Consider the following 23,648-nt stretch of genomic DNA (forward strand, 5'->3'; position numbering starts at 1 on the left):
CCGACGGGGGACACATCAAAGGAAAAACAAAATTGTTATTTTTATTTAATTCCGAGCATTTTCATATTTATCTACCTTTATAATTCAAGACCAAATTTAGCCAAATCGGTCCAGCAGTTCTCGAGTTTTAGCGACACTAACGAACGATAAGATTATGAAGGCCCCTCTGTCTACCTTTGGTGAGAATGAGAAACATGAATATACTTTCGTTTTTACCGAGTAGTTTTACTATTAGAATTTGTGAACAACATTTGTATATTAGGGCTTATTTTATACCCTTTTGAATCCACTATCCTATTTCTATTGTATTTTGTCGCAAAGAGTGGAAAAGACAATAAAATCAAGACTTCAACCTCAGGTTCCAAGATATGTGGTATTGACGTTCTTCTGTTCTAAATGAATCTTTCAATCCATCTATCTATCTAGGGCATTTAATAATAAACAAAAAAGATGTGTGGTGTCGTGGGACACCGGATAGGAACGAAGTTCCTTATTATAAAAATATAAATTTTAAGGTCTATTCGAGGTATAAAGAAAATAATTATTCGGGTATACATTTTTTCTTATGATTTTTTATTGATAAAAAAAAAACTACTTTACAAAATTATCAACTTTATTTTATTCAGAATGATTTATGAAAAATATATAATAAAACTATGTTATTTTTTGTACGTTATTACAAAGTTAAGTCGTACACTGTGTGCATTACTAATAAAAATCTTACGTTACGGACGCTTTTTCGCGGTTACCTTAGGGTACCCCTCCGCATCGTCCCATAAGGAACTTCATTCCAAAAAATATACTTCATTAGTTTTCATTTCGATTTTGCTGTCGTTACCTTTGTTCGGCTCCCGCATTTGTAGAGCAATCTTCGCATTGATACAGTTAGCGGTCGGCGGAACAACCTTGCATTCAGACAGGACAATGAAATTAATAATAATAATAGCAATATGTAGCGAGGAGTTTTCTGGAGCTTGGGTCGTACACACCGCCACCAGCTGCAACCTAATTTTGAAGTATCTTTATTTTTAAAACCATACTTTAAAAAATATTATGGCAAATCGCTTTCACTAATTTACGATAGTTAATTAGATTTTTTTTTTAATTCAAATTAGTATAATATAAATTCTATTTCATTATTTTTATTTTTAGGAAGGAAGGATTACTGGTGGCCAGGCCTTTCCAGTTTCCACAGAACAGGTGGGCGAGCATAAGCTCAGTCAAGAGATTAATTCAATTCAAAATACTTGACAGTATTTCTATTGGGTCCATATCGAAATCGGTATGAATTCAAACAAGCACACAGCCCATTTGGTGTTTAGAAGACGACGAACTACAACGTGAATTACACCGTTCATCTTAAGACATTAGGTCGAAAATGACTATCAAAGAGTGGCTCCGACGGTTCAAATCAAACAGCGGCTCGGTTAACCGTCTGCTATTTCCGATGACCACTCGCCATCACGTGGGCCGTAAGCTGGTTTTCCCTTCAAAGGCAATAAAAAATCCTTACAACTAGTATTTTTATTTATTGCGTAGATGGGCGGACGAGCTCACAGCCCACCTGGTGTTAAGTGGTTACTGGAGCCCATAGACATCTACAACGCAAATGCGCCACCCCCCCTTGAGATATAAGTTCTAAGGTCTCAATTATAGTTACAACGGCTGCCCCACTCTTCAAACCGAAACGCATTGCTGCTTCACGGCAGAAATAGGCAGGTTGGTGGTACCTACCCGCGCGGGCTCACAAGCGGTCCTACCACCAGTAAAATATGCGTATTACGCCAATAAAAATAATAAGAATAACAGATATTAAAGTACATTCAACTCGAAAGGATAAATTACTGTTAATTAGAACTCATTCAAAACGGGTATTTCCTACATGTACTATAATTACATTTTACGATTTACGAACAAGAATCTCCTATCGTTTATGACGACAGCACGGCTGGGCCCAGTGCTAACTACTCGATAATATCTCTCTTGTTTTGATATATTGTACAAGATGCAACGTGCACAGAGTAGAGAAATGAGAAAGGTCAGTAGATTAAGTGAGCGCGAATACTTGAAGATTAATAACTTTCTGTGGGTTATCAGTAGCGTTGTGGCTATTAAAATTAATTAGTTAATCGCTTTGTTATTTGCGTAGGTATATCTTTTTTTTTTTATGTAAAGAAACATTTAAATAACTATTCAACAATTGGAAATCAACTACATCAAAATCAAAATGTGATGGAAAAAAGTTTGAAATAATTCTTTTTTTTTTGTTAAATATGTCTGTAAAATATAAAAAATTTGATACAATAATTTTTAGGGGTCGTCGCATACCCCACGGTGCGCACGGTACAGGTCTCGGGAGAACTCTTCTACTAGGACGAAAATCTACCTACCCAATGGGTCAGGTATGATGAGTTGCTGGTATGCAACAGAATTGAAAACTCTTATATGTATAAGCACCAAAACTACAAGTGCTACGCTACAAATAACTAAACATGGACTGCTATAAGCTGATGATCAACTAAACATAGACGTTGGCGGTAGGCAGTGGCTTGTCTATATCCCTGGCATTGTTGATGACCATGAACGATAATGACAACTTTTTATCAGATGGGCCATATGGCCCATATGCAGGCTATTGCCTATTATAAAAAAATGTCCAATGTTAATATAACTTCAATTAAGCTAAATATGTAAACAATGAGCTGTTTTTGGGATTACCTACGTTAAATAATAATTTCATTCAAAATAGTTAGTACAAATAGAATGTTTGCTAATATTTAAATAATTTAGTCAAAGCCAAGACACAGGATTTTAATGACACACAATAGTTCAAATTGAATTTAAAATCGAATCGCTTATTTTTCAACTTAAATGTCATCTTTTTTTATTTATTGCATAGACGGGCGGACGAGCTCACAGCCCACCTAGTGTTAAGTGGTTACCGGAGCCCATAGATATCTACAACATAAATGCCGTCACCCACCTTGAGATATGAGTTCTAAGGTATCAGTATAGTTACAACGGGTGCCCCACCCTTCAAACCGAAACGCATTACTGCTTCACGGCAGAAATAGGCAGGGTGGTGGTACCTACCCGTGTGGACTCATAAGAGGTCCTACCACCAGTAAAAAATAACAACATAATAACAAAACTCTGATAATCTTCATATTACAGTAATAATAATACTGACGATATGATTTCAGTACACAGTGTACGACATTAGCTCGAGATGGTGTGCCGATCTGCAACAAAAAAATATGAAGACCACACCCAAACAAAAACGATAACTATCTTTCAAAGAATATAATTAACCCAGCTAAATAATTAGAGTACTGCTCGCTTGCTGTAATAACAATCGCTTTGTCCAGTTACAATAACGGACGAAAGTTTTACGATATGAAATATCTATTTGGAAATGGTAGTGCCGAACGTCTGGACCAATATTTCGATATTGGTCAAACGTTAAGTGTGTAAGCTTATATAATGAAAATTCTTAGAAATTCAGAATCTAATCATATTACGTATTTATTAGTCATGAAATTAAATATTCTCACAACTAAATGGTTATCTAAATTTTAAATTTTATTAATCCTGCACAGGAAGCTTTCAGATTTTCTACTACGTGAGTAAACGAATTCAATATTGAATAAGATTACCAATCATATCATTTATTTAGTCAAAAATTACAAAATATTTTTTTATCAAGTAGGCCTTCATAGAAACTATTGAATCGTTGTGACCATTTCCAAAGAGTTAATTACAAGTAAGAACTACAATAGTATAATACAATATTTATACAAAAAAATAATCAACATTGGGCCAACGTTTGCACCAAACATGAGAAAGTGGGCCTGCCATTGACTCAGCAACTAGACCGCTGCTAGACAGATCAAACTGGGTCAAATCTGTATTGTTACCTGAAAATTACAAGACTTCAAGTACATTGCTCGGCCGCTACCTGACAACGACCGTTTTTACGAAACAAAACAGCAATGGACTTAGTAGCAATCAATTTAACCAATTGTATCCAAATCCTGCATACAGGCTACCTTTGATGATTGACATAAAGTTAATCGGAGTTATAGGGCAAGTTTATTCCTAATTATAATATTTGTTTTGAGATAAGCCTTAATTTGGAGGCGTTGTGAAACTAACGGTCTAGTTTTGATCTTTGATCTAATAACTAAACGTGTGTTTAGATAAATATCTACATTTTTTACTCGTGTATAGAAGAGATCACCTTCTTTTAAGTAGTTACGGTTTCACAAAATAAGTGTTACACTGAACGTTTAAGTTACCGATTTCAAGCTGAAATGTATGATAAATGAGTCGCGGGTAAAGCACGTATAGTGGTATCAGCCTGAGCGAATTTAAAACACGTCCTAACAAGAATTAAGAGGGGAGGGGTATAGATAACTTTACTACTTAACAGGATAAGCTATTCATTTATTATAGTTGTTTTCGGATTCCATAGTTTTCGGATTTCGTACAAAAAAGAATCTGTCACAAAAGGTATTTAAACTGAATTGTTATGTTATTTTTGGGCACCATTTTTTTATTTTGTAAAGTTACCAGTACCAGCCACGCTTACTTTAAGCAAAACCAACAAATGTCTTGAAGGCTTGTATGTATTTCAAATGACTTTGGCTTCATCTTTCAAGAGAATCCCAGGCTTTAATTACAATGACCTTACGTGCCGCACGTTCAAAATTTTTTTCACATACCTACCTACTTAATTGTTTGTAGCCTAAGGGATAGCCCTCCATCTTCGCGCGATAGGTGAGCTCACGGGCTCAATCTGAGAAAATTGCTAACACTAGCCCTAACGAGAGCAGTGCTCCGCTGAATCTACTACCGGATCGGAATCCCGACCCACTGAGAAGATCCGGCGAGAAACTCAGTGTTAAACATTGCCTTTCATTGCATTATCTAGACTCGACCTGGTGGGAGTGGTAGCGGGATTCAAGCTGTAATGTTACCACTGAATACCGGATAAACAGTGAGTGTATAAATACTAGTAGGTTATATAAAAATAATTAATAACAACCACGTGGAGCTAACTTGTTTTCTGCGGCAAACTGCAATCACTGTTAGTAGGACCTATCACTGGTGGAAGGACCTCTTGGGAGTCCGCACGGGTAGGTACCACCACCCCGCCTATTTCCGCCGTGAAGCAGTAATGCGTTTCAGTTCGAAGGGTGGGGTAGCCGTTGTAACTATACTGAGATCTTAGAACTTATATCTCGAGGTGGGTGGCGCATTTACGTTGTAGATGTCTATGGGCTCCAGTAACCACTTAACACCAGGTGGGCTGTGAGCTCGTCCATCCATCTAAGCAATAAAAAAAAATGTTTAGATGTTCGTCATCCGTAGCGAGAGTATTTAATAATTAAACCAAACGTATTGCTCAACAAAACCTAATCATATTTCGTCACACTCAGCTTTCTGGCTGGCACGCGCAATCCGAAGCAACAGCAAAAGTAAATTATAATTATAATCTTAAAGAATATTCTAAAAATGGTTGAACAATTATAAAAGACTCAATTGCGTTTTCTGTACAATATTAAGAAAACAACATCTAAAGCCTTTATTTTCCACAAATTGTTATTTTACACAAGTATTATTGAATTAAGTCAAACTGAACTCCTCTTTTTTCGCAATGATAGAGAGTTCAGTCAATCTATTTAAGAAAAATCTATTTTTTTAAATAATTAAAAAGTTTCAAAGTTTTTATACAAAAATTATTTAAAAAAGTGATCTTCTTTACATAAATAATAAAAGTCTAAAATATACAATCAAATAAAACCTTTTTACGATCTTAACCTTTTTATTTTCGCATTTTGTTTTTTTTTTAAAATACTATCGAAGCAATGACAAATACATGTACAGAATATCTACTGTTTTAGATAAATTACAGTTTCTTGTTTGTCGCTCCCCTAAATGACCTAAATGCACAGTGCACACACACACAGTACGTGTAGTATTACGAAACTCGTTCATGCTTTTACTTGAAACACAATAACCCACTAACAAAACATAATAGGTAGACATCAATGTTTGGTCGCGCTCACAGCATTTATCACTTCAGCGAGTGCTCATGTGAAATGGGGCATCTCTGCTTACTTAACCTGCGCTTTTGTCTCAACTGGAAAATCTATGCGATGCTACGCTATATAATTTAGTTTGGTAGAGTCAAAAAATTTGATATTGAAGACAATTCTTAAAAAAAGTTTTTTTTGTAATGATTTGTTTTTGGAACGAAGTTACTTATGGGACGACGCCGAGGGGTACCCTAACTGGGAACAAACGTCCGTAACGTAAGATTTTTAATATTTATGTATAGTCTTATTATGATGGCTATACAGTGTCTAATGTATAGTCTACGTGATGACGGTTATTATTATCAGTAATATAAATAGCTGTTTCTTTGTATATTATTATTATATATTATATATAAATCATTGTGAATAAAATAAAGTTGATAGCTTTGTAAAGTAGTTTTTTTTATCAATAAAAAAATCATAATAAAAATGTATACCCGAATAATTATTTTCTTTATACCTCGAATAGAATTTAAAATTTATATTTTTATAATAAGGAACTTCGTTCCTATCCGGTGTCCCACGACACCATACATCTTTTTTGATGAATCAACGAGCTCACCGGTCACCTGATTTAAAGTTAACGGAGCCCACAGACATCACTACAGAATGCCACGACCCATCTTGAGACAAGAAGTCGAAATTTCAATTGCGTTTGCATAACGGCTATCCCATCTTTCAAACCGGAACGCATGAGTGCTTCGTGGCAGAAGTAGGCAGGTTCGTATGAACCCGTGAGACTCCGTACGTGCTTAGAATAAGCCCTCCACCTGTCCTGGTGAAACTGGAGAGGCCTCCGGGCCACCAGTAAACCATAATTCATAAAAAAAAGAATACATATGTCCTACCAAAAGTAGATGACATTTGGCGATAGCATGCTGATATAAGCCTCTAATGAGAGGCTCGTTCTTCGAAAAATCCCTTAGTCGTATTTTACAAAACCGTTGAGGAAAGAGGTGATACTATTTTCCTTTTTTATTCGACAATACATGTAATAAAATCGCATTCACAGTCTTCTTGCGTTCGTGCCTGCGTTTGCGCAAATTAATTTATACAATAGCTGGATAAAATTACCTATGATGATATTTGGTGATTCAATAATTTATATATCGAGACAAACACGAGCTAGAATTTCGTTTTATTTAAATTGATTCGTTTCTCTTCATAGAAATCAAGATATGTCAATTTTGATGCATGTTTCAATCATACATAGGTTTCATACTCCAGTGGTTTCAATAAACGCCGATTGGCTTTATTGTAACGCTGATTTGACAATTAACGAGAATACGTGTGATTTTTGTACATATATGATACATACCTGTAATTAGTAGCATACGTATGCGTAACATCAAACATTGTTTTCATGCACTAACATATTTAGTAACAGTATTAGTATATTATAATTAACTAATAATTATATACGCGTTTTTAAGTCGTCGTGCTCTAAACGATAAGACATCCGGTGCATTCGTATCTTGCGATGCACCGTTGCACGAATCCCCCAGGCAGGTACCAATTTTTCTAATTAAATAGGTACATAGCAAATGCTCACGATTGACTTCCACGGTGAAGGAAGAACATCGTGTAATAAAGGTTTAAATTATAATTTGCGTAATCCCTGGTGTTAGGATGTCTTGTGAGTCCGCGCGGGTAGGGACCACCACCCTGCCAATTTCTGCCGTGAAGCAGTGATGCGTTTCGCAGGCAGCCGTTGTACTGTAAAACGGAGACTCAAAGAACTCTTATCTCAAGGTAGGTAGTGGAGATTAAACAACTCAAGAGCAGCTGCTTCGCGAATGAATTTACTACCGGATCGGAATCTCGCGACCCGCTGAGAAGATCCGGCGAGAAACTCAGCGAGATGATGCATGGGTTAGGTTACACGTCGAACTCGAGTTCGACGAGTACGGTTACCGGGGTCCCGAAGCCGGTTCCTAGTGTTGAAACTGAAGGTGTCTAATGCAAACGTTACTGAATCTAAAGTAGGTAGTGTGCACACGGTGTTCACTAGCTAGAAATGAAACAAATGTACTTTTTTTACCTTGATAAACCTAGCTAAATTGTGATCCTTCTTAACACTTACAATTTTGATTTATGTTGTCCTAATCTCATTATTTATGTAAATCGCTACAAATATGCGTAGTAGTTAGTAGCTTCTACTTTTTTAAAAGCAAATAAATATAGATATCAGTTCGAAAAATAAACCCTGAATCTCTAACTAATACCTAAAAATCTAACTAATTCTATACTAGTATAGCACGTAGCATACTATACTATACGTAAGACTGCATATTATTTTACCGAGTGCATTGCATCACGTAGTAAAAGTGAGCGCTTGTTTCAATTTACGGGCAACGGTAATTGATAAATAAGTAAACAAAACTAAAATTGCAGTATACATATTACTGTGTTTACATATTGTAAAACAAAAATGCGCGTGGAATGTTTTGTGTATCCGGGCCGAATTCGAAGTCATATTTTTGTCTTCTACTGTCATAGCTGTGAAATTTGAAGCTTAAGAAATAAAAAATAATTAAGGGAATGTAATGCAAATCATTCCACAGCTAACCTAAAAGTTCACTAGCAACTGAAGTCGTCATTTATTCATTTGACCAGATAGAAAAGTTTGTATTAAATTTTATTTAAAGTAGATGCATCATTAACAGACTTTGGTGAGCTCAACCTATAATCGATTTATAAATTACTTTCACGGTACCACCAGAGCGTTGGCCCAAAACAATTCATTATTACCGAATTTTGTTCAATTTCCTGTTTAGATTTCGTATTTATTTTTTATGGAAAGTTGTAAATGCATATTGGAACTGCTAGATCACATTTGAAGGCGTGTAAAAATATTCACGTTTTGATGCCCGCGAGCTCAACCAGTTTACGCCAAATAACTACCAATAGGGTAGAAATTACAAATGTTCAACAATTAAAAAGTTTCAAATCAATCAGTCGCGCAACTCAAAACTAAATCATTTGCAGCTTATTAATTAATTACAAAATCAAACATGCCTCCACGCTTTCGAATTCTACGAACTCGAAGTCATATAGAATACAATAGCTAAAGACAAACAATGAAAAATTACAAGTAATGTCATATGAAGAACAAATGACCACACGAGCGTGCTACGCGGGTGGTCTCGATGGACTCGACTCGCTCGCATTTATCATACAAATTTCACTATACCCGAATAGAAATTCGACTTGTAACAGGCAGCCTGTATTTAATGACTGGTGATAGGGCATATTGTGAGCTCACACGGGTAGGTAGGTACCTACGACCTTCTTGCTTATTTCTACCGTGATAGTCATAAATTCCGGTTTATAGGACAGCTGTTATATAGGAAAATTGAATCTTCGTCTTATGTCTCAAGATGGGCGGCCATATTCAGGTCGTGACGTCAGTAAGCTCCAAAACCACTCAATACAAGGTGGGCCGAGTGATCGTCGCCCAACGTTTGCTCTAAAAAAATAATTTCACTAACAATTCCTATTACTGTGTAGATCTCAAGTGTGAGATCAAGCCAAAAAATATACGTATTTTACTAATAATATTATCATTAGCAAGCTTCGCTCATTTGTTAGAATACAGCCTTTCCCTTTAAGCAATTTTGTGCGAACCTATTGTAAATTGACGTTGGCAGAACAAAACCTCTAAAGGTTCGACGAGATCACGCTTGTCTACAATTTTCCCTATTTTGCCAAAAAAAAAGATAAAATACTATCTTCTTTTTCCTACCTAAGCTGATGGTCTAGAGATATCATGTCAGCGTCACCGGACTAGTAAGTGAGCTCACGGGGCTCAAACCTGACAATGTTGTTAACACGAACCCTAGCAAGAGCCGTGCTTCGCAGAATCTACCACCGGATCGGAAACGTGACCCACTAAGAAGATCTGGCGAGAAACTCAGTGGGCTGTGTCTGTGGGTTAATTTACTCGCTGAAACCTTCGTCGCATGCAACGGGTTCGACGAGAACGACGACCAGTGCTTGGGGTATCTATAAGCCTATCGACAACCCGTCGGTCGGGCGTCCTCGGGGTGGCGCCGCGTGTCTGGTTGTAGTGTTGACCGCGGGAATTCCTCTACTCTGAACGGGTTCTGACCCCGGACGGAGATCAGACGTCGGGTGTAAGAGTGCAGGGGAGTCGTTTAGTGGGTGGGCCTTAAAATCCTTGGGCCCGCGATCTACTTTCAACACCTGCAGATCGTTGAGTCTCACATACCCCGCGCGCCCCCTAGGCGCGGGGACCTAGTAGGAGGTTCGCATCCGGCCCGAAAAAAAAAAAAAAATCTATAAGCACCGTTAGTGGATCGGGAGGATCCAAGATGACGTGTTTTGGGAGACGTCGACTAAATACTGTCGTATAATATTTTACTAGTAGGGCTTCTCAAATATTCATACTCCAAAGAGAGCGTTTATAACGTACAATCTATATAAATTGAGGCCTATAAAATCAAAGGCAGCTAAATCCAAGTCTGTCAAATATTCAGGTAAACTACAAAAATCGCCCCTAAACACGTCATTACGGATCCTCCCGATCCTTCTAAGTACTGCTCCTGCTAGGGCCTGTGTTAGCAACACGCTGAAATAACTTTGTTCAGATTGCTACGATATTCTTTATTTTAAAGCAGATTTATAAAGAATGAGAATATTACTAATAATCTAAATTTTAAATGATAAAACTTCGTTTATTAGTACTTAGTACAGAGTAAAAATAAAAATTTTGAACTGAATTTGTTAGAGATTTAGCTGCATTTGTTATAACATGAAGACACTAAAGCGTGTCCAACTAACTAAACAAGATAGCGCCATTGTTAATCGATTTTAAGAGGCTTGAATAAATATTATTATTATTATTATTATTTTACGACATTAAGGCGTTTAGCTGCCTCTGGTTTTATAGGCCTCAATTAATCCAATGTTTTTTTGTTTTGATTCAAGCTACTTCATGTGCAATAAATAAAGGTTGATGAGTATTAAAACCTAAGTTAATGGCATTAGAAATCTATGTTACGAGACTTAGTGAGAATATTAACCTTTCCTCGGTGATTTTCACGGAGAATATCTTTAAATGCCATGCGTGGCACGCTTTGGTTTTGCAGTCACGACTACATTAAAATCGGTGTAGGTTATTTTGAAAATTAAAAAAAAAGGTATTTCGTGTATTGCTTAGACGGGAGAATCAGCTCACGTCTTAAGTGGTTATTGTGGCTCGTGGTCATCAACAAATGCCGCCATCCACATTACACATATCTCAAGGTGGGTGACGCATTTACGTTGTGGATGTCTATGGACTCCAGTAACCACTTAACACCAGGCGGGCTGTGAGCTCGTCCACCCATCTAGGCAATAAATAAATAAAAAAGAAGACCCGACAACTAAATTACAAAATACGAAGTTCGTTTTTTTTTTTTTTTTAAATCAAAAATAAGGCTTTTTGTTTCTGAGCCTCTACCTATTTTGCCTCAACGATGCAATCTCCATTAACAATCACGAGCTGTGGTTGCCAGATTATAAAAATATTACTACAGAGCACATCTTCATCATCTATTCATGTTTCAACTGCTATGTAAATAACCGTATTTTTTTTTTTTAATAAATGGTTATTTCATTGCAATACAAGGGGTGTCATACTAGAGCACCTATAATTAAATACCTACTGTTGTTTCTATGTAATCAAAAAAAACAAAGTCGGATATTACCGCGTTTGCAAATTCAAATAGAGTTAGCATGAAATTAGACAATACGTATCATGTTGAAAGTGTCGTACTGCGAAGAGGGTACTAACATATTTACTTAGAAACACAAACTACATTTGGCTTTCGTATAATTGAGAGATCATGTTATTTGGTAGTTGGTTGTAATGCGATGACAGGGCGATCGACAACCATATCGAGTTGTCATTCCGCTGAACGGCCCCAGTTTTTGGACGGTGTGAACAGAGCCTTATATCCTTGTTATGCACATGCGCGAATAACCGCGGCGCTCGCAAATACGCGATTACTCTAATTCTGATTGCGTTCAAAGCAATTTCGCTACAATTAAACCTAACTTTTACGGTTTAAATTCGCGTTTTTCTATTTTCGGAGTTTCGAATATTTTACAGTTTTCGTGGATCACGGACGACTAACGTGTTATTGAGTGGTATGTAAATATTGTGTTTTATATTGAATGGTCGACGAATCCCGAAAAGGGAAGAAGATACTATATTTTCATTGTTGTTAATCAACCTGCGTAATTGGTGGTGGTAGGACGTCCTGTACATCTATATGATCTGTACAAGTTGTTATATGTATATTAAGGGTTGAAGAGTGAAACAGTCGTCATAAAAATTTTTTTTATTGCTTTGTGGGTGGACGAGCTCACAGCCCACCTGGTGTAAAGTGGTTACTGGAGCCCATAGACATTTACGACGTACGCCACCCACCTTGATATATCAGTTCTAAGGTCTCAAGTATAGTTACATAATAAAATACAACATAATTTGAGGATTCCAACTCATGTCACCGTCTGGTGACCTTTGTAGGCTACGCTGTAAGGGCGGGTAAGCTGTTGTCATCGTGTGGTTCTAAGTTCACCTACCCTCCAATGTTTATAAAAAGTGCTTGTTCGATTTGAAAGGACAATTTTTTCAACTTCAAAAAAGAGGTGTTTCTCAATTCGACTGTACTTTCTTGATGCGTGTTACAAAGTAAAACATTGAAAATTAATTTAACCCCAAAATTATTATTTACTTAACATAGTGGGTCGTATTCAAAATGTCTCCTAGCATCTTTAGGATGTTATTGCGAAGAAAACTTCGATCTAGCACACCCAATTACATTTAAAATAAAAAAAGCAACGCAGTAATAAAATATAGTATTCAATAAAGATTTATAGTGATTGTTCTCTCGCAATACAATATTAATATGATATCAAAAAATCACTTTCATCTAAAATGACGACGGTCACCCGAGTCGGGCTTACTGCGATCGGCATCAATCATACTAATGAAAAAGCAGTCAAATTGTTGTATCAGCAACTTTCGCCTTCAACACAATCGTTGTGGTCTAATCGTCGCTTCGGGATAAATAACACGAGTAATTAAAGGTACAATAATACGTTTAGTTTTGTGAGTACGAGCTAGTACAAACACGGCCCGTGAATAGCTGGAACAGCCGGTTACCAACGATTATGTAGGTAAAATAAATAAATAAATACAAATGTTTTTCTGCAAATCAATCGTTGGTTTCGGTTTGGAGTGTTAAAGTCTTTCACTATTCTGAGAGTAGTCGTCGTAACACTAGTGAGTTTTCTGCAAAAAAATTTTATTGCTTAGATGGGTGGACAAGCTCACAACCCACCTGGTGTTAAGTGGTTACTGGAGCCCATAGACATCTACAACGTAAATGCGCCACCCACCTTGAAATAAGTTCTAAGATCTCAGCATAGTTACAACGGCTGCCCAGGCTACCCTACCCTTCAGACCGAAACGCATTACTGTTTCACGGCAGAAATAAGCAGGGCGGTGGTACCTACCCGCGCGGACTCACAAGAGGTCCTACCACCAGTAATATTCAGACATTTCACTGCTTTTACCGGGAGCTGTTGACAGTTTACGCTTTAGGGTATTGGGAACGGTCACACTGTAAATTGAATAGAACCCTTATGAGTTCGGTTGAGGAATTCGATAACTTATCCAGCCTACGAAGCCCTCGTTTCTATAGACCCCGAGCCGTACGATAGCTATTCCGAACTAACATAGGACACACCTATGCGTCAACTAATTTTTTTTTAATTGAGTTCATTGCGTGAAGTTCAAAACCAATATTTTTTTCAATCGTGACTTTACTATTTACGGCTTTAATATTTACGGGTGTCCCACCCTTGAAAACTGTAACGCATGACTGCTTCGCGGGTAGATACTGGCAGCTCTCTATTTGCTGTAACTTTGGACACGGCCAAGCCAATCCCTCTTTTAAAACCTTATATTTAGAAGGACATGATACATCACACCGCATACACAAAGTGCTTTACCGTTCACTAACATACCTGCTGACATTTTTTTGCCTCTGGGCCGCTTTCTGTAACGATACCTATATCGAGCTATAAAGGCGTAACCAGCAATACACAATAATAGTTTTTAAAAAGAAAGTATCTGGTTACGTTCTTCAATGGTCCGTGTTTTTGTTTATTGGATTACCCGGGAAGGCGACAGTTCACCTGGCTTGACTGTGGTCCTGCACTTGCATATGTCGATTTGCCCATTGAATTTCACGGCGGATTTTCACAGTGGGTCGCGTTTCCGATCCGTTGGTAGATTCTGCGGAACACTGCTCTTATTATGACCAGTTCTAGCATATTCTCTCAAGTTGAGCCCTAATCACCTACCAGTCACAGCGCAGCTAGCCCCTTAGACTACCAGCGAATAGGTAGAATAAAAGAAGCTAATGTCGATGATGACCACTTACCTAAGGCACAAGCTCATCTGTCTTAAAAGCCAATCAAAATCCAAAAGTACTGACTATCAGATTTTTTTACGATTCGAATCCCAAAAAAGATTTATATACAAAGCAATAAAAGAATATTACGGGACTTAGGAAATAGAAGAGTAAGAAATATAAATCACCATACGGTCGGAACGTTACGTAAATGACTTTGACGGAGTTTAAAGAGAAATATTTTTAGTGCTGGTTATCGTAACGATATATTTTACGGCTTAACGCAGTAAACAATTAAAAATCGTAGATTAAAAATGGTTAATATGTAACCTAATGGTCTTGCAAAATTTTATTCTAATACCACATTTTCCTACTCGTAAACGTTAGTCGTGAAAACGCATTCGTTAATGCCTGATAGTAATCTTATGTTTTGGCCATTTTACTGCTAAAAGCAATCTTTGAACTCGTTAAGTCATGTGTTTAAAAAACAGATAAAAATCAGACAAGATTAAAGCTCCGTTCGCATTAAGTTTCATTCTTTCTACGGGCATTAGCGGCATAGCTCGATCACCACTTCAACCAAGATCCACCTTTATTTGGAATCAGGATACTACTGAATTTTATTATTTATTATTAGCCGTCGTCGTGGCGTAAAGGAAAAGTCCCACAATATTCATGCGCATGTTCAAATTCCGTATGACCACGCAACAATTTTTATGCACGACTTTCACGATAGAAGAACAAAACTTCAAAAATCTTTGTTTCTTTCTCTTGACTATTATCCCAGTTCATTTAGGGTCCGCTATCTTAGTATTTCTGCGCCACATCGTTCGATTGTGGGTGGTTTATTTTTGTGTTACTCTCTATCCTATCATTTTAAAGAATAATGTAATAATAAAACATCGTCTAATAATTATCAATACTTTATAAATTTTACGTAATTACATACTAGTGTACAGCATATTCTGAACTCGCACGGAGAGATACCACCACCCTACTTATTCCTGCCACGAAACAGTTCTGTATTTCGGTTCGAAGGGTCGTATGACGACAAAATTGTCGTTAAATAGCCCGTTATACATATAATCAAATTGACTTCGACCTCAAATGTTAATGTCGGCATTCACGCTGTGCAGATCTTGAGACATTAGATAAAAGCCCCAGCTGCATTGGAATAAGGTCTATCTGGCAGAGGCGTTGACTTACTAGTGAAACAATTCATTGCCGCTCTCGTGTATATCGAAAGTCGAAGGCCAAGTAATAAACCACTGGGTAGACGACTTGGGAGAATGCATTGGATTCAAAATGTGGGTAATCGTTCATTGCGATGCACTATCCTCCTCCGTGCGTCGTATTCCTCAGTGCTGAGGGTCGTGACCTTTACGGAGCACTTTTATTAGGACTATGTTCCTCCATTCACTCCTGTCCTCCGCGCAGTGGATAGCGACATTGATGCTGGATTCCAAAGTCGTCTTAATCTGATCGGACCAGTGCATGGGACTACGCCCCCTAGGCCTCTTTCCTTCAACTTTGCCGGTGATGAGAAGTCTTTCGAGATTATCACCATTTTTTTGCCATGCACTGTAAGAAAGCTAATAAATATGAAGCGTTTTTGTGAGTATTAGTTAGGCATCATTAATCATATTAGAACATTATTGTTATTTACTGCATTGTAGTGTAATTTATTCATAAATGCCCGAACTGAAATGTGTGTTCTAATAACGAGACTAGAGATCGCTTTTAACGATAAGATCGCCCATTGTTCTCAATATAGGTACTTTTTGTTTGGTTTTAGTTAAAATTAAATTGTGTGTAAAATATAAAGATGAGTAAAGAAAGAAAAAATTAAAACAACATTAGTTTTTTTACACTATGTTTGTGAAAAAAAACCACTTGGTTTTTTTTTTTCACAATTTATTGCTACGGTTTTATTTTTCTTACGACACCCATATGCGGTACTATGTATATACATCAAGGGGCTACAGATAAGAATGCCTACTTAATTGACTTCTCTTCTGTTTATTAATTCATAGACAAGGATTTCAAAACACAAAACTTTTGACGTCAGAAAAAAAAAGAATAACGCTGAAAAAGTCCATATTCTTCACAAAGCCTCTTCCAATTTATATAAAAATTAATCCTATAAGTTGACAGATAGCTATCGTCCTATCCAAGGAATGTTAATGGGTATTTATCAGAGAGTTCGATGTTTTTTAAGTTCGTTTGACACTGTGTAATTGTAAAGATTATTTTTTTTCAAATTATGAAGATCAATTTAGCTTTTTTTATTCGTGCTACTGCAAAACGATGCTTAACATCTAAGCTTCATATTATTGCATACCTATTTGTTGAAGTATTCTGCGGGATACATAAATTACAAATTGCTAAAACTATTTCTTCTCTCGACGGCGTTATTTCAAATTTACCGATCTTGGATTTGAAAACGTTTAGCAAATTGTAGAAAAATGTACATTATTTTGTTATGTTACCGTATTGACAGGTATTAATAAAAACTAACAGTTAATACAATATGTGTGTTAATATAATATCAGTTAATATGTGATCAGTAACTTCTAGTATGGATTAGTATTTTGGAACGAAGTTCCTTATCGCGCGTTGTGAAAGGGGGCTAGACGGAAAAAATTCTTACGAAAAGTTGTCACGACACTTTTTAGATCCGTCATTCTGACCAATCAACGTGTAGGCGCTTATCGCGTGACATTGCTCGTATCCGATTGGTCCGCGTAATGAGTACAGTTTCTCGAGATAGCGTTTCAACAATAGTAATTTAGTTCATAGTATTGTTTTTTTCTTCTTCATAATGCCGTAATTTATTATTATAACTTTAAAAAAAAATTACAATTCCTTCACTAATTAATCGAAAAGAACTTCGTTCCATCCGGGTGTCCCTTGACACCTCTGAAGTTTTTTTTTTTATTATATTTTGTACACTTAACGCGCGTCAACTCAAACCTCAAACCGTTCGAAGCGGTACATGTCTTAATGCAATACCGTCTAACTATATATTTATACGAATTCATTTTAACATTCGAAAAGATTTATAACCTTCAACGAAGGACCTTTTATTGTTCAGTTGCACAATAATATTATGTAAATTTCATATTAAAAGTCATTTTAAATCTCGAACTTCCGTCCCGTCACAGTTTAAAATGAATACAATATATTTTAGTTTGTAAATTCAGAATTTATACTGAAGCTAAAATCGAAACAAGGCTATTTGTTACGATCTACATGTTTCATTTAAATCAGTAATTTTGAAGGACAGGATTTTTTTTTATTGCTTAGAGCTCACCACAGCCCCCCTGGTGTTAAGTGGTTACTGGAGCCCATAGACATCTACAATGCAAATGCACCACCCACCCTGAGATATAAGTTCTAAGTTCTCGAGTATAGTTACAACGGCTGCCCCACCCTTCAAACCGAAACGCATTACTGCTTTACGGTAGAAATAGGTGGGGTGGTGATACCTACACGCGCGGACTCACAAGGGGTCCTACCACCAATATAAAATATCTGAAAGCTGTGTAGAAATGAATAAAAATCATGTATCTAAAAGATTAATAATATCGATTTTAATTCATTTAGACAAAAAATCATGGAAACAACAGAAACAGTGTCAGAACAGAAATCGTATGGTATAAAATTAATTGATGTCGCGTAAAAAAAAAAAGTAGGCAGCGGTTTGGCTCTGCCCCTGGCATTGCTGAAGTCCATGGGCGACGGTAACCACTCACCATCAGGTGGGCCGTGCGCTCGTCTGCCTATATAGGCAATAAAAAAAATAAGAAAAAGATCATTATTATGGCGAAAACAGACAAATACAAGTACGTCTGTATACACTAAACGCAGACCGCGTCTCCTCCTATTATTACCATTCACGAGTCATGCGAATGAACTTTCGTATTCCGTTGGCTAGTTTTATGTAACCACTGAAAGACTGGTTATGTGAACTTTGTATTTAAAATCTGTTTTACAAATCACAATCGGCCACAGTAAAAGTTTTGTGCCGATGCTAAGCATCTTATTGATGGATGATAAACTGGTAAAAAATGTTACGCAATATCCAGATTTTAGACTGTAGGCTTAGACTGTTATGTCATCAATGAGGTGTTAGCACACTGCGTTTCTCGCCGGATTTTCTCAGTGGGTCGCGATTCCGATCCGGTGGTAGATTCTGCGAAGCGCTGCTCTTGCTAGGACCAGTGTTAGCAACACTTCCAGCTTGAGCCCCGCGAGCTCACCTACATGTTAGGGTGAAACTGAAATAGCCACTGAAGGCTATTAGCATAGGAAAAAATTAAAAAAAAATGTAGGTGCTGTAATAATGCATCGGTTAACATCACTTAACTTTTGAATCTAAGGAGGGGAACTTTGTCTGTCAACGCTTATGCAAATAGCATACAAAAAATACTGACAAGATATCACATCATATCATTATATTTCAAAAGTGGAATGCTCAGCAGGTTCAGACGTGCCTCTAACATTGCTGATGCTCATCAGCATTGACGATAAAAAGAGGTCGTAGATGAAGCTAGCTCACGTGTGTATTTTAAGGTAAAATTTCTCATACCTTTTTTTTCTATTGCCCTTGTAGGCAGACGAGCATACGACCCACCTGATGGTGAGTGGCTACCGTCGCTCATGGACTTCAGCAATGCCAGGGGCAGAGCCAGACCGCTGCCTACCGTAAACCTTTAATATAGTTCTAACCAGTACAACGCTCGATCACATCAGAAATTTAAACATGATGAATAATTTGCGATTAGCACCGTTATTTACTGCGTCACAAACTTAAAATATATTTTTCATTCAATTATTTCAAAAGACAAACGACAAGCAAATGATTAAAATGTAATAATAACACCGACCAAAACAAGATAATAATGCGGTAGGAAGCTTCCATTTGGAAACTTAAGCTGTAATGTAGAGTTCTATAAAATTATTTAATAGGCAGGTTGAAAACAGCCGCGTGCCAGTTAATGGCAGAGCTGTATTAAGCTCAGATCAATGACCCAGACTGTGGCTTATTACAATGTAGCTACAATTGCAATAGACTGCTTGACGGCGTCCGCAAAAACTTAATGTGTAAAACCGCTAATGACGCGTCTTCCGAATATTGCAGTGCAGAATATCCGGCCTGTGTTAGATATCGTAGAACCCGAACAAATGAAAATTTGCATAATTTCTTCGATTTAGCTTTAATGTAGGCTGCAAATAGATTTATGTACACTAAAGTTGCCACTTAGTAGGTACCAGAGTAAAGTTAGTATGCGGAAAGCTCGCACGGGTAGTTACAGCTATTTATCTAATTCTTCAGCAAAGCAACGATGCTTTCCCGATTGATGTTTCCGACAGTATACGATACAATTGAAAATTTTACTATTTATCTCAAGATGTTGGTAGGGCGTCTTATGACCGCAAGGGTAGGTAGGTACCACCATCTTGGCTATTTCTGCCGTGAACCATCAATGGATTTCGGTTTCGAAGATGGGGCAGCCGTTATACTGTAAAACTGAGCCTTTTTTTTTACCTAAGCTGATAGCCTGGAGAGGCTATTTCAGCGTAACCTTAACTAGTAGATGAACTCACGGGGCTCAAACCGGAGTGTTGCTAACACTGGCCCTAGCAAGAGCAGTGCTTCGCAGAATCTACCACCGGATCGGAAACGCGACCCACTGAGAAGAACCGGCGAGAAACTCAGTGGGCTGTGTTTAAGCGTTAATTCGACGGGTTCGACGAGGACGGTGACCGGTGCTTGTGGTACCTAGAAGCACCGTTAATGGATCGGAAGGATCCGTAATGACGTGTTTTGGGGGACGTCGACAAGATCCTTAAAACTCATGAATCAAAGTGTATGGCAGTATTTACTACTTGCATGGAACCCACAGGCAAAACGCAGTGGTTTGTTACTTAACAGCGGATGGTTCGTGAGTTGGTCTACCAAAGTAACAGAAACCGTCACTCATGATTATCAATTAGTTCAGGGGCAAGCCGCTGCCTCAAACTGCTGCCTAAAACCGCTCCCTACTTAAGCTTCTAACGTCAACCTCATTTTACCTAAGAATCATACTCTTTGGTATTAAGAATACAAACTTTTCTTTGTTCTGGTTCTTCACTTAATCACGAAACAGCGGAGAGCACGTTAATGGTGGATTTGTGTTCTCAGGTCAACGACCCGCTCTGTGTTGTGACATAGCCACTTTTGCATTAGACAGCTTGGCGTCTTCTAGCTAAGCCTATAATTTAAAAGAAATATAACGTATTCGTTTTTACTATGTATACTATCGTTACGTAAATAAAATGTTCTTTTTTTTTATTGCCTTTGTAGGCAGACGAGCTTACGGCCCACCTGATGGTAAGTGGTCACCGTCGCTCATGGACGTCAGCAATGCCAGGGGCAGAGCCAAGCCGCTGCTTACCATAGCTGCCCGTTTGTTCTTACCAAACAAACGGGCAATTATATAGAATTTTAGTTGTGTACAAAAATGTTTTTAAAATAACAACACGACAAACAAGTTTGATAATATATTCCAATTATAAATTTCGTATGAGATAACAAAATTCCATTTAATAAATTCCATTTAGTATTAAAAATGTCGGTACCTTAACAATTTAACGGTATTTTAAAAAACTGAAATTAGTGTTCATCGTGTAAGCTGTGTAATTTTTAATCATCGATTTTCCTCATTCTAGAGAGCTTAACAAGATTTATCAATATCTATCAAACAATCTATACAAAATTTTGTTGTAGTTTTTTTTTCAGACCACCCTCCACTAAGTTTCAAGACTGAAACATACCAGGGTTCAATCAAAACAAAACGCAACTTGAGTGAATTAAAAAAATTCACGGTTTGTATCAGGTAATAATAATAGTGACCAACGTTTGCGGCAACAGTAACCATTTTGATTTTTGCAATATACCACGATTCTTAAATGAACTAATAACTTATTTACACTGTCTTGTATAGTAATCCGATTCCGATCTACTTTAAAAAAAATACAGCCAAGAATAATAAACCCGATCATACCGGAAGATAATTAAAGAAGTTAACCTAAAATATTAAAAAAAAAAGTATCTTTTTATTACATAAATTAGTGGGCGAACGAACGATTTGCCCTACCGATCCGCTTCAAATTTATTTATATTAATATTTCATGGTCTATAGAGGTTAAATTATTTAGTATACATCTGTCTTTCAATCAAATAATTCAATAGTACTACACTGAATTCGTGGTAAACTTAAAAAGACAATTAGTTTAGTAAAAACCATAGATATATAGCCAAATTTAATTACACGAGAGCTGTCTGTCATATTTCTCTTTAAATAAATTACCGTTTTGTTATACCGCAATTTAATGGATGTGCGTGCAATGTGTTGTCGCATTACATTGTCAGCGAACGGGGTCATTGAACTTTCCTGTCATCAGCGTATGCACTTTTTATATTTTATTAACTGATAAAATGTTGTTAATGAACTCACAATAATACATTCATTTAAAGTTGCAACTTTGTTACTGTAATCTTCATTTACTGTGTGATCTTTGTTTGATGGTAACTAAAGTCAGAGGACAAGGGTGAGTCACTCACATAACATGAGATCCAAGTCTCATGTGTATCACGGCTTTGAGCTGATACTGAATGCTTCACAGATATAGACAGGTTGGTGGTATCCACTCAGACTCACGCTTCGTTTTATCATCACTAACAGTAAACTCAATACAGTAATATCATATTTTTTTTAAATAAAATCATCACACACTTAACTTTGATTTGAAAATTAAACCCAGTCAATAGCGACTAACAAAACGGTATGTTTCTGTTGTCCAATGCAAATATGCGAATAACCGAACCCTCAAATATTTGCCAGTCTGACCGTGAGACCACAGAATTACTGTGAACTAGTGTGAACGTCTGTTAGGTAAATGACCCGGTATCTGACAGTCCCGGAGCCTATATCGTAAATGAATCACCACGCTCACGGCACATCTAATTCGTTACACTTTGGTAACAAGACAGGAAAAACGTTTATTCGTCAGTCGTTTTAGAAGGATTAAACTTTTTTTGGACACATATTCACACATGTTCTTAGCTACGTGTAAATAAAGAGCAAAGAAAACTGTCCATAACACGAATGTTTGCTCAAATCGATCACACGACTCTTGGCGATGTATCGAACATAATCATCATCTAGTGTAAAACAAATAGGAATATTTGAAATGAGATTTAAAAATGAGTTAAATAAGGCCTTTTTTATTTATTGATACTAGAGGTCCCGCAGTAGTCGAAATTCGACTATAATTAATTGGAATTGTAAGTTTGCAACACTATTATGATTGTATTTTATACTTCTATAATCACAAATTTCGCCAAGACTACACTGTAAAAATATTTACAAAGACAAACAATATTTAATCTCAATTTGACAACAGACGTCAAGAACAAAAGCTTGACAATAAATAGTATGCATGCGTGTGTGCGTCAGATGCATGTGTGTAGTGTGCGTAATGTTTTCTTTTATTGATTTAATGTATCTTATATGCATTATTTAAAAAAAAATTAGCATTGTGCACTTCTTCTCTATATTCTGTATAAGTGTGCAAAATTTCATACTCCTCCGTCCGCGCGATTTTCGTAAAAAGGGATACAAAGTTTTTGCTTCACGTATTAATATATAGATGTCTTTACAAACGTTCTAAGTACTCGTATTATAATATTTATAGAAATCATTTTGAATACGATCTGAGTATTATGTCAGGGTATTTGTGTTGACCGCGGGAACCCCCCTACTCTGAACGGGTTCTGACCCCGGACGGAGATCGGACGTCGGGTGTAAGAGTGCAGGGGAGTCGTTTAGTGGGTGGGCCCTAAAATCTCGCGATCTGCGCTCAACACCTGCAGATCGTTGAGTCTCACATACCCCGCGCGCCTCCTAGGCGCGGGGATCTCGTAGGAGGTTCGGCCCCCGGCCCGATAAAAAAAAATAAAAAAAATAAGGGTATTTGTCAAAGTTAACCTCTATCTACTGCGGATGGCGCAATACTCGTAGTATCAGTAAGCATTAGATTTTTTTTCCTTACATGTTCGCCGGTAGCCTAA

General features: G+C 37.1%; 1 long non-coding RNA gene across 1 annotated transcript in view; it reads right to left on the reverse strand.

Moving 5' to 3' along the window:
* Positions 1-595: 595 nt before the first annotated feature.
* Positions 596-23,648, reverse strand: part of LOC134198896 (uncharacterized) — a 53,677-nt gene continuing 30,624 nt past the window's right edge. The window contains exon 4 of the long non-coding RNA XR_009973168.1: positions 596-905. This is a non-coding gene — a long non-coding RNA (uncharacterized LOC134198896). The remainder of the gene's footprint in view (positions 906-23,648) is intronic.

The sequence above is a fragment of the Bombyx mori genome, chromosome 5 (genome assembly GCF_030269925.1).
Source record: "Bombyx mori chromosome 5, ASM3026992v2".
Classification (NCBI taxonomy): domain Eukaryota; kingdom Metazoa; phylum Arthropoda; class Insecta; order Lepidoptera; family Bombycidae; genus Bombyx; species Bombyx mori.